The following is an 11513-nucleotide window of genomic DNA, read 5'->3' on the forward strand; positions in this document are numbered from 1 at the left end:
TGGCTCAACTGGCAGTCTGGGACTCTGAACTACATCAATCTGTGGCCCTGTAAACTCCAGTGCTTCTGCCCCTTTGGAAAGTACCATTGGGAGCTTGCCAGGAATAAGAGTTTACAGTTTTCCTGCAAGCATGTTTCTTGCTTCTCAGAGTCCTTTTGGGAAAGGCATAAAAGCTAGAAAGGAACTGGAGCAAGCAGGGGGCTCTGTTCAGAAATTCATAATGTAAAAAAGAAAAGTCAAGGCTGTCAGCAAATCTTGAAATAGAGGCAAAGTATTTGGAAGAGAGCAAGGAGCCATCTGGGCCCGGACTCTGATCAGACGTGGACTTATCCACCCAACAATTTCTGCACAAGCCACAGTCTGCTGGAGGGAGGAACAGCTGCACCACAGAAAGAGACATGCAAGGAGGAGAGTGGCTCTAAATTAGTTCTGCAAGCAAAGCAACACCACATATTGGAAGAGTAGGCATAGAGAAAACAAATCTCAGGGACCACAGACTGCCTAATGTCACTGTATGTGAATGTGCATGCATGTAATCCCTTTCCAATTTTAAAAATCGATGTCAGATAGACTGCAAAATACTGGTCTTTTACACGTTATCCAAACACCTATGGTTATAACTTTGTTGGATTGTGGCTGTTTTTCAAATGTATCTTTTTGATGTTTGCAGAAATGATAACTGCAACTTCTTCCTCCCAGGATACCCTTGGAATGATGCGACATAATGGTATGACATTGCAGGAGGGAAAAGGAGAAGAAATAGAAGCCATTCCTGGCAGTGGCAGCTATTCAATTACCCCATTAGATAGCCATTCATCACTACGAAGCACCAGTCTGGGGGCATTTGGCTCTGACAGGTAGAAAGTTTTTGTGCTACTAAGGGTTCTGCTGTGGCTGTGGCAAATAATAAAACTTGGAACCCGCCTTGACTCAACACATTAGCCTTCAAATGGTATGGCGAATTCAGGAGTGCCATTTCAGTATAACAACAACAACAACAACAACAACAACAACAACAACAACTTTATTTTTATACCCCGCCGCCATCTCGCCAAGGGGACTTGGGGCGGCTTACAAAGGGAACAAACCCAAAAATTACAGATGAAAACAAGACACATTAAAATCAATAAAATAAAAATAATAAAAACCTAAGATAAAAGTCATGGCTGGATTCAGGCTCAATGAGTGCAAATAATTCCTAAAAGGAGCCAATGAAAAGTGTGAAGATCAAATGTATGCAAACTTGGGCATAACCTTAGCAAAATGACAAGGAACCAATAGGAGGGCCGGAATAAAGTGCAAGATTTAGGGTGGGTCAAGATAATACTCTAGTGAACTGCCTAATCAAACTATTTGACTTATTTATTTGTATTAGGCATCTACAGTAACACTAAGAGCAAATGACAACGATTCACTTTGAAGTCCAGTTCAGATCTGAGCCCAGTTCAGTTTAAATGGTTTTTAACTCAGTTCCACCTCCAACCTGGATCTCAAGTTGTAATCAAGATTCAGAATCCAGCTCACCTTTGACTTTAACTTCTGCATGCAGTGGTGTTTGCCCTAGTATTATCCAGATGGTATTAGCAAACCTTCTTACACCATCTAGGTTGAGGATTCCTAAATTCTGCATCTGAACAAGTGGGCTAAATACGGCACCAGATCCCTTCTGATCTTGGATGCTAATCTGGGTCAGCCTGGATTAGTACTTAGATGGGAGCCTGTCTGCCAATGAATACAAAGTACTGTAGATTATATTTAAGAAGGGACTGACAAAACCATTTCTAAGTATTCTTTGCCTAAGAAAACCTTATGAAATTGTAATCAATCGGGAGTGTTTTGATTGAGTGGCCCTATATGGCAGAAGGATGGACTTGTGGTCTCTCTACCAAACTCTTAAGATTCTTTGAAATCCATGGGATCTTCATAAATCAACAGGCAACTTGAAGGCACATACACACACAAACAGACATCTGAAAAAAACCGCAACACTGAAGAGCAATGACAAAAGATATTAGGCATGCAGGCAGCAATATATGACAGAGACAGGCAAGCAGAAATACAATGTCAGACTCCATGTACTTCTTGGCCAGTTTCCTGGTACAAGGATGGCAAGCAGCTCAGCCTATTAATGTGTAGCTAATGAACAATTATGAACATTATAAAGAAATGGAAGCTCTCTAGCTTTATTCTACCTGCAATCTAACTGTTGATATTCAATAATGTAGAATAAGGAAATGGGACAGGAAGGAAGGAAGCTTTACCTGCATGCAATCTAACTCATACAGTTCCCCCTGATCAATCCCCTTGATACCAACTAATGCATTTGATGGTTGAGGCTTTGAAAATAAAGATGATTATACAAAGAATATTGGAGAGTGGGAGAGTATTGTTGGGATGACGATGAGATGACAACATCACAAAATGTAAGGGAAAGGTATGGCAGGAGGGACCTATATTTTATTATCCCACCGCTGCCAACAATATGTATTAAGGATAGTAAATAGTAGAGGAGGTTTGTGTGTAGCATAGCTGTGACTGCACACTTTATTATAGATATATATGTTCGTATGAAACTGTAGATACAGGCTGATATGAGGCTTGAGATGGGATTATTGTGAGGCTTATAGTGAGAGAGGTTTGACTTTTAAAGGATGTTGTCTGCAACATCTTAAAATTTGTAACCAAATACCACATACTGAATCCTGTTCCAAAATATCTTCAGCTGTCTTCCTTGAAGTATATCTTCACCTCAGAAACTGGAAAACAAGTCTTTGTTATAAGAAATTGAACAAGGAAATATTTATTGAAGGATTCTCAGGCACACAAATCTTAGTTGGTTACACAGTAGTTTCTTCTCATTATTCCTTAGTATAGTTACAGTTAACTTTTATAACATGAACCTTTGAAACAGTTTCTATATAACTTCCAGGTTGGCTTATCTTCCTGCCAAGCTGACTTTAATAACTTGCTGTACTTTAAAATGTTATTCTTTCTCAGTCTTCTGACTGGGTAAATATAACCTTATAGTTCCTTCACCCAAGCAATAGGTTACGTGTAAATTTGTTTCCCAAAAGTACATTTTTACCCTCAGTTCCACTGACTAATACTTAGGCACAGTTTTGCCTTTTATTTACTTCAGCTCTCCCACTGAAGACACAAAATATTACTGGTAATTCCTTTCCCTTACTCACAAGCTATTTACTAATTCAACACTGGTTCACTTAACCCACTGAATCCAAGGCTGAAGACTAAGACCCGTCGCAAACTAGGCTCCTGCGTGAGCAAACCTTGCCAGCACGTCCCTGACGTCATGAGACTCCGCCTCTCGCCCCGCCCCTTTCTCCGCCCCTTTCTCCGTGCCAGCGTGGTTTTTCCTTTGCTAGGGCAGCATTGCCAGAGTACTCTCTCAGTTGGCAGAATTCAACTGAGAGAGAACGCTGGCAATGCTGCCCTAGCAAAGGAAAAACCAGTGGTTTTCTTCTCTAGCACGGAGAAAGGGGCGGAGAAAGGGGCAGAGAGAGAGAGGCGCAGTTTCATGACGTCAAGGATGTGCTCGCAAGGTTTGCTCCCGCAGGAGCCTAGTTTGCGGCTGCTCTTAAACTGCTTGCTCTAGCTCCAACATTGCTAGCAGCAACCTTCCTTTGGCTCCTCCGGCCAAAGACTGACTAACTTTTGAAAATGTCTGCTCTCCTCCTGTTGTCAGTTAGCTCCTCCCCCTTTGGTTCCTGATCTCTGCTAAACTAGATACATTCCTAGAGCAAACTTGGTTACTGTGGCAACGCATCAACATAGCAGCTGCAGCTTAAGCAGACCTGTGCTTACAATATACTAATCTTAATGAATGTATTCAAAACCCATATTATAATTCGACATTTCATTACAATTGTCATATACTGGGATCGAAAAATCATGTGATTAAATGGTGAACATGGAGAGATAAAGAGCAATATTTATTCATAGTCTGTATCTTCACCTGAATCAAAATTAACAACCATTTAGAATTGTTCATATCTGGATATCTCCTGAATGTGTTACAACTTTGTTCTGGATTTGGGATCCATCCAATCAAAACCACATCTTTGATTCATATTCCTCATATAAATCAATAAGAAGCACAGAGATAAAGAAGAAAATGTTATTGTTGGGCCATTACCATCATAACTAATAGCAGGATTTTTATAATTACCTTGTAATTTCCTTGGAGGCTGATCCCAGAATGTAAAGCTGGCAAAGTATGTCCCTTCTGCTTCATCCAAGGGCCCATCCCGACAAAAATGCCCAAAATGCACAAGCTCCCATGCTTTTACTGGAGGTGTTCAAATGATTCCTCCAGTAAAAATGAATTAATTCATGACAAAGCAAGAAACCCCTGTTTTATCCTGAATTAATTAGATAGCCCATTAGATCCGAGCTTTCTTGAAATGCCCAGTTCTAATGGGCTATGGGCCCTGTGAGGACAGACCAATCTCCGCACCCATTTCACACCTTTTGGGCTCCTGGAGCCCAAAGATGCAAGATGGCACCCACCCCCTTCCAATCCCCACCAAATGTTCAAAAAATTGTTAAAAACGTACAGGACTGGCATTAGGCCTCCCTGCATGCCACCTGGAACGTACCAATGGCTTTTTAACAGTTTTTAGGGCTTTGGGAGCGGGTGGATACCATCCCAGTAGTTACAGGGATGGTGTGTAGACACCCTACTGAGAAAGCCTGGTTTTCAGGGTGAGGGGGGACTTAAACCCATTTTGGAATGCGCTTCGAAGTGGATTTAAGTGTAGTCTGGAAGCACCCTTAGTCTCTTGATCTTAAGGCTCCAGATTTTTTTTTTAAATTTGGCTCCTATTTTCTCTCTCTCTCTTATCAGCACATGTTTCATGCTCTAAGCCTTAATCTGTTTCATACTATATAATTTGTAGCACTTTGATCCCACCTTAACTACTATGGATCCATACTACAGATTCCCACCTTAACTACTATGGATCCATACTACAGATTCCTGGGGTTTATAGTCATGTGAGTTATTGGAAATTTTCTGCTCTGCTCAAAACTACAATTTCAGGATTCTATACCATGCAGCCAGGGACAGTGGTATCAGAGCTGCAATTGCAAGTGTAAAATCTTTGCAAAATTTTTGAGTATTCTTTCTTCCTTATCAACATTCACAGGCAGCACTGCCATACACTTCAGGTCATATAATTTGGATTTATTCTTCTGGATCTTAACATGTGTTTTACATTCTTGTATTACATTTTCCTTTCTTAACCAGGATGTTTGCTTTTAGTAAAGTATCCACTGGTTGACAATAACCACTTGCAATTTTTATTGGGCAATCTTCCATTAGTACGACTGACTTTCATAAATGCTAGAGTGAAAATGATCATTGCGCTGTTTGCTTTCAAAAAGGCATTCCTTGCAAACAAATCTGTGCTTGCTCAAGGGCCTGTGCTCTGCCACTTTGGCTTCAGTGCTTTTGAGAATTGAAAATTTCATAAGCATGGAAAGCACTTATGTCTAATTACACCCACAAAACATTTTCCTGTCTGAATATATATCTTTTGCCAGCTGGAATTTTTGCTTGTCAGAAATTACTGTACAATGCAATTAGTGTTATGAATGCTCACAGCTTAACAGCGCACTGCATTGATTAAAGGAGAGAGAGGGAGAACATCATTCCATAGAGATAAGGCAAAACTCAGAAGAAACCTGTTGAGGCTTCTGGTGTGTATTCTCTCCACTTTTTATGGGGCTTCTTTTGCTTCTATCATGCTTCCAGATTCTGATATCCAAATTTTGTTTGCAGCTTCCTTACTGAAAATATGTAGGGAGAGTCCAATGATTTACAAAGCTTCAGATTCTGTTTTGATTAGAAACTCATAATACAGTTTCCATATGCTCCACACATGCAAAAAAAGACAAGGAGAAAGATGGGTTTCAGCACCCATATTCATAGGCAGATGGCCCCATACTTCATGGAGGAGAAGGTCAACAGCTACAGTAGGGTTGTAGTTATGGGTTGATAAATGAGGTCACTATCCCACCATAAGGATTCTGCCACTCCAAAATGAATTTCTCCCTCAATCCCCAAACCTCTAATATAGTAGATGCATACAACTTCATTGAACATTTAGGAGCAGTAGAATGCAAACAAAGCAAATGTAAGAGTTCCCAGTGTGAATTATTTTCCGAGTTTCACTCTCCGCAATGCTAGAAATATGGGGGTTAAAGAATATTTCATGTGGAGACTATAATTTCAATTTGGGGAAGCAATATCTTAATTTTGTTTCCCTGTCAGCATGCCCCTGGAGAACAGTGAAATATGACACCATGTTATTTGAATCATAGAATCAATCATAGAATCAAAGAGTTGGAAGAGACCTCATGGGCCATCCAGTCCAACCCCCTGCCAAGAAGCAGGAATATTGCATTCAAATCACCCCTGACAGATGGCCATCCAGCCTCTGTTTAAAAGCTTCCAAAGAAGGAGCCTCCATCTCACTCCGGGGCAGAGAGTTCCACTGCTGAATGGCTCTCACAGTCAGGAAGTTCTTCCTCATGTTCAGATGGAATCTCCTCTCTTGTAGTTTGAAGCCATTGTTCCACGTCCTAGTCTCCAGGGAAGCAGAAAACAAGCTTGCTCCCTCCTCCCTGTGGCTTTATCTCACATATTTATACATGGCTATCATATCCCCTCTCAGCCTTCTCTTCTTCAGGCTAAACATGCCCAGCTCCTTAAGCCGCTCCTCATAGGGCTTGTTCTCCAGACCTTTTATCATTTTAGTCGCTCTCCTCTGGACACATTCCAGCTTGTCAATATCTCTCTTGAATTTGGGTATCACATAGAGCATATAATGCATTTCCTATCCAAATCTGAGAAGGAAAGGGAGGGTCTTGGATTAAGATGCTGCCACCCCAACAGACTGACTAGAACAAGGAGCCACTATGCATTTTTAGGGAATCCAAAGCACTACATGATGATTAAACATTACCTTTCCATCAAAAGTTTGGGTGATTTTATCTATGCATGATGACGGCCTTAGCTTCTCTGTTGTAGGAATACCAAAGAGCCTACACTGTGAACACTGAGGTGGTTCTTCCTTGCAGTCATTGTTAGGAATTAGGTGCCCAGTGAATGTTTGGGCACTAGTTTCTTTCCTTGGTTCTTTTGTGTTAACATCCCAGCTCAAGTTTGATGTTCCAAAACAGATTGGAAATTACCATTTCAGGTTTCAAAATTCAAATAATTCAAATTGCAAATTCCCTAACAAAATTCTCAGATTTGCAGTCAGAGTATATTTAGCAAAGCTCATTTTCTTAAATTATTTAATGAACTCATTTCACAACTTTGAGGTCAGTTGTTTTAAATGTGCCTGTGTGTGTGTGTGTGTGTAGCGTACTGGTGAGCACAGAAATATATAAACCTAAATGGGATTACAACTCTATAAAGATTGCATTTTTTAAAGTTCCTTGATATGAGCAGCTTGATGAGATGGATTCTGACATAGGTAGTTTGTAGACAGATTGCACATATTGGCCACAGCCCAGCATTGCAGATCTACCCAGCCACTAGGCTTATAGTGTCGGAATCACAGATGCCGTAAAGGGCCAGACTCAGAGCTAGTTCCAAAACAGAGTTTATTGAAGTAAAGGAAAAAGACTCAGAGACACATAAATCAATGCCTCTGGTCAAAACTCAAAGGTAAAACCAGTCCTGGTTCAAAAGGTAAACAAAAGTATAATCCGGATTAACCGGACAAAAGAACCGAATCAAACACAGTACTCCGAAGTCACACAAAAAAGGCACAGCATGCAAATGGTAAACAAATGCAGAGAAGCCGCAGGAAAGAAAGCGTAGTCAAGCGAAGTCCTGGGTCATAGCAAGAGAAATCCGAAGTAGCGAAGTTCCAAAGTCCACAGAAGCAGCGTCGTTGCCAAGCCGGTCCAAGGTCAAGGAAGGGGGAAATCCACACTCACGAGAATCCAATCCGAGTCAAAAGCACACACAAACAAAAGCAGCAACCTGCAGATCCCAAACCCAATGCCAAACACGAAACAGGCAGCGACAAGTCCAGACAGTACCCAATGCACAAATGTATACCAACACCTTGCCTTCTGCAAAGATCCCCCATTCCTGAACCCACTTTTATTACACATCATCATCATCATCAGAAGATGAACTGACCACCGCCCCATGATTATCCCTTGCGACTCTTAACGTGAAGTCCTATGCCCATCCCTCCATCTTCTCCATCTCCTGTCAAGACTTAGATCCCCCCCCCCCCAAGACTCAGTTGTATTCCCCAATTGCCAGTCTTCACTTCCAGAGAATCCCAAAAATGTATCACTAGATGCTGGCTCCGCACAAATAGCTTGCACTTCCTTTACCTTAGTCCAATCCATAGTGTCATCCCAGTTTTCCCCACTCTGTGACCCATCATCCCCAGAGAAACCCTCAAATGATTCCTTATCTGTAGGTGCCGTAAGTATATCCCGGATCCTCCTCCTTTGCTGCTCCTCATCTGATTCCTGCTCCCGAGTAACCCTCTTTCTTCCTCTATTCCCATCCATTGTGTCTTCCTCCTCTCCTTCACTCATTGAGCCTTCATCCCCAGAGAACCCCTCAAATGAGTCCTCATCTGTAGGTGCCGTAAGTATATCCCGAATCCTTTTCCTCTGTTGTGCCTCATCAGACTCCTGCTCACAAGTAACTCTTTTCCCCCTTCTGGCACCCATACCGCTGCTTGCAACATTACTTACAGGCTCTACTACAACATATAGTGTGCGTTAGAGAAAACCACACACTTTCTAAACACGGAAATCCACTAAGACTATAAGTCAGGGTGCACGTGCTGCTCTTTGTCTCATGTTTGTATTTTTATATTCAATCAAAGCAACAGTAGTGTGTTCCACCTAGTATTTTTTTGGTTGCTTGAAAAGGTAGGTATGCTCCTTTGGTTGTTTAGTGATAGGAGGAGAGTGTGGACCTTTAAAGACTCTTCTAAATTAATGTGTTAATATAATTGTGTACTGTTTGTGTGTGTACAGGAAGACCCTATTTAACTGCACCTGGAGAAAAATGGAGTTGTACTGGAGAACCTAGTAAAGTCCTAGAAAGGATACCTCTAGGTCCTCCAACACAACTTAATTGTATGCAGGAACCCTAAATCAGGTAATTTTATGGATTCTGTCATTTCAGGTAACCACAGTTCATCCAAGAATGTATCCTTGCTGATACCAGTGTACACACAATTACCATTACTTCCTTTTCAGGCTCATGCATAAGACTTAGGCTGGAATTCTATTGGGGATATATGTATAGTTTATATAGAACACATTTAAAGCAAGGCACAATACAAACAAGGCATACTTTCGAACTTATTAATGTTTTCAGTGTAATTGTGTGTACAGTGGTATCAGCAAGGATACATTCCTGGATGAATTGTGGTTACCTGAAACTGTTTAAAAACATTGGTTTCTCCCCCCTGCAAGTGCTTATAAACATCTTACAAAGAGGGGACCCCTTTTCTTAAATTCTAATTCCTGTTACTTATATGAAACTGAATGCACCCTTTTGCTCTTTTCTTGGGACACTGTCTTCCATCACATAAGTGAGAACCAATTGAAGGAGCAATAACTTCAGTTAAAAAACAAACATACAAAACAAACAGGTTATGATAGTCAGGCTTCTCTACTACTCCACAACTTCCCAACTACTCCAGATAGTGTCTTCCCAATCATAACAAATCAAATAATTCTGTAGCTCAACAAACTCTACTGTTTGGAAAGAAATACTACAAGTAATGCCAAACAAAGCAGAGCCAGCTAACAACTCCCAACAAAGGATTCCTTCAAGCAGGAAGCAGCCAGGCTTTGAAATTGCAAAGCCATTCAGTGCTAATCAAGGTGGCCAATTGAAATATTCACACTTGCCTCCAGTAGACAAGAGTTCTTTCTCCCACTTTGGACATTCCACAGATATATAAACCCCACTTGATTAATGTATTGTCGAAGGCTTTCATGGCTGGAATCACTAGGTTCTTGTGGGGTTTTTTGGGCTATAGAGCCATGTTCTAGAGGCATTTCTCCTGACGTTTCGCCTGCATCTATGGCAAGCATCCTCAGAGGTAGTGAGGTCTGTTGGAATTAGGACAATGGGTTTATATATCACCTGATATATAAACCCATTGTCCTAATTTCAACAGACCTCACTACCTCTGAGGATGCTTCCCATGGATGCAGGCGAAACATCAGGAGAAATGCCTCTAGAACATGGCTCTATAGCCCGAAAAAACCCACAAGAATCTACCCACTTGATTCGTTTCCAACAGACCTCACAACATCTGAGGATGCCTGCCATAGATGTAGGTGAAACATCAGGAGGGAATGCTTCTGGAACATGGCCATACAGCCTGGAAAACTCACAAAAATCCAGGATTCTTATTCTCTGAGAAATTTAGCTTTTTCATCATCTGCTTTGACATTAGTTTGGCTTGTATTGATTTTTCTAATTTTGTAACCTTTGTTTGAGCTGCTAAGCAAATCAGGTAATGATTATTTGTATGCAACTACCCCAGCTATCATCCGTCCAAAATTTCAATTCTTCTTGTGGAGGTAACTTTCCATCTTTCTTTTAAAATCCCTTTTTAATAAATTTTCTCCATACATCATTAAAATCATTTTGTTTCCATATACCTCTTTCAGCTTTTAATATACATGTCAGCTTATCATTTATTGCCAATTTCCATACTTCCTTGTACCACTCCTCCATTTGTATATTTAGTTCTCTTTTCCAGTCTTGCAATTGTTAATAAGTTTATCACATCTTTATCCTCTTTTTTCAATTGTTTATATAATAATAATAATAATAATAATAATAATAATAATAATAATAATAGAAGCTATACTGGGGTTTCCCAACTCTTGGCATCCTCGCCAGCAATTTTTTTTAGTAGTTTTTATTTATATTTGCTATTCTTACTGGTGTTAGGTACCATTTCCATATTAATTTATAGTAATTTTCTTTAACTCGTATTGATAATTTTTTTAGATGTCTTTGTCTCCATAATTGCTGGCACTCCATTTCATTTATTTTTATTCCCGAATCTTCTTCCCAGACCTCCTTATTTTTCCTTCCTTTATTTCAATTATTATCTTATATACTTTACTAATTATTCCTTTCAAAAATTTCATGCTCCTCTATATCCTTTCCATTTTGTATTATTTGTTCAAATTGATTAAGCTGTGGCTTGCGGGGGATCACAGTGGTGAGGGACAGATAATATGTATAAGCAGAAAAATAACATTAGATACCAAAAGTTAAAGTATGGTAGACTGTATTAAATAATATGTCTCTGCTGTAAAACAATGGATAACAAATGAAAAAAAGCAACTACCCCCAAATGATTTCATCAGCATGTACTTAACTATCTAGAGAAAAGGAGGCACTGCATATTTATTAAAGTTTGTGGTTTGCTGAAGATATGGGCTAGGAAAGAACTTAGATTTTTCCATATTTT

Source organism: Anolis sagrei, chromosome 2 (genome assembly GCF_037176765.1).
Source record: "Anolis sagrei isolate rAnoSag1 chromosome 2, rAnoSag1.mat, whole genome shotgun sequence".
In the NCBI taxonomy this organism is placed as follows: domain Eukaryota; kingdom Metazoa; phylum Chordata; class Lepidosauria; order Squamata; family Dactyloidae; genus Anolis; species Anolis sagrei.